The following is a 2,115-nucleotide window of genomic DNA, read 5'->3' as shown; positions in this document are numbered from 1 at the left end:
TTTAGATTGTATCTTTCAGACCTAACTTTTTTCATCTGAGGTGTTCTACAGTCTATATGCAAATGACCTGAAATTGGATAAACGGATTCCGTGTTACAGATAAAGCATGTCTGCAAAATAACTTGACTAAATTGACCATTTGGGCACAGGAGAATAATATGTTGATAAATGCATCAAAAACCAAGCAAATGAGATTTGGGAGACATAAATTGAAAGGGGAATATTTAATACAGTACAGAGTGATTGAAACTGTAGACTCATTTAAGGATCTAGGTATATGGGTAGATTCAGCTATACATTTTTCTAATCATATCAACCAATTGGTTAATGATAGTTATAGAACTATAGGTTGCATAAAAAGATTTATAAAGTCTAGGAAATCAGAAATGATGAAGTCATTGTTAGTTTCATTAGACCCAAACTTGAGTACGGAATAACAATATGGAAACCTTATAAGAAAACAAACATGAGTAAACTGGAAAGAGTATAGTGAAACTATACAACGGGCATCCATGGATGTGAAAATGTAAGTTATTATGAAGGCCTAAAATATCTGAACTTGTGCAGTGTCTCTTATATATATATCTAAGCAGAGATCTTATTCAGGTATATAGGGCATTTAGAGACAACTACCTCTGCGAATGTTTAGGGTTATCAAAAAGTAAAGACAAAATTGTTCAGAAGCCACCATGATGTAGTAAACGAAAGATATTTATTGTAGAACTAGCGCTTTCACGTACTGCCAAGGTACGCTTCTTCAGGTTTATACAACAACTCAATTTCATACATATTTATACTAAAAGCCTCCCACTAATTAAACAATTAAGATGAACACGTTGTAAGCAATCAATTAATCAACTAACTAATCCTGCAATGTTCCTACTCATCTTACTTTCTTAGACATGCAGCGTGTATTAAGTAGAACATAACATAACATAAAATCAAACTGCAACAGTATGTATGTTTAAAGGAAGTTCTATCAAAGTATCTTCCCAATAAAATAAACAAACAAAAAAAATATTGATGTACTTATTATTAAATATAAATATATATATATATGTAAAAACATAGAGCATATATATTAGGAAATGCATTTCAATGAAAAAATTATATACTATATACACTTGTATCTTTGTCATGAAAATCGTTATCAAAAAGTAGTAGAGAATCATCAGACATCCTATGTAGAAGACTATAGTAATGAGAAGTGTACTAACTGGTTCTCTGAGAGAGCAACTGATGCATGGAATTGAGTACCAAATTACATTAAAGCAAGTACTACTTTAGATATTTTTAAAAACAGCCTGGACACTTATTATGGAAACAGTTATTTTGGTATATTGACACGCTAGAAGGGCATTAATGCCCATGCTTGAAATATTTGTATGTATGTATGTATGTATGTATGTATGAGCTAGGTGGTCTGTCAACTTACACCACTCCCGTCCCAGTCTAACTACCCAGGTCTGAGACAGGACTGTGTCATTCAGTAAGAAAACAACCTGTCAGACTAGACTAAGACTATCCAGCCACGGTTATCCCTCTGACTGATTACTTTTTATCATGACTATGGCCTACATCATCATCACCATCAGCCCCCTTTTGCCCATTTTTTTCTACATGGGGTTGGGGTATCGTGTTAACTGTTGCTGTCTCTCTCGATTCAGTGCCACACTCATACCTTCTTCAACACTCATGCCTGACTGTCGCAGATCTTCTTTCACATAATCCATCCACCTCTTTGCTGGACATCCGCGCTTCCTCTTACCTTCTTCCTGTCTGTCCCAAATCTTCCAGGAAGAGGATAAATAGGAAGAGGAAAATAGGGGCAAAATTTCAATATTGCTCCTATAAGCTTAGAAAGTTGCTAGAATAACAGGTTTTTAATTATTATGTATTTTCTTGATGGATATAAAGTCTGAAACTCAAATGCATGTCATTATTTAGTATTATTTAGTGACTTAAATTGTCACTGATTTCCCAGAATACCACAAATTGTATGAGGAACAGATCAAAAATATGAGGCAAAAATCTGGACATTCTGCAAAAATCTGTACCATTGAGGGGTACGATGGTGGACCAGGAATTCAAATCTCTGAACTGTTTCAGGAAATA

The sequence above is a fragment of the Protopterus annectens genome, chromosome 1.part0 (genome assembly GCF_019279795.1).
Source record: "Protopterus annectens isolate FY-2018-M chromosome 1.part0, PAN1.0, whole genome shotgun sequence".
NCBI classification, from domain to species: Eukaryota; Metazoa; Chordata; order Ceratodontiformes; family Protopteridae; genus Protopterus; species Protopterus annectens.
The sequence above is the reverse complement of the archived record's forward strand: the minus strand, read 5'-3'. Positions refer to the sequence as shown.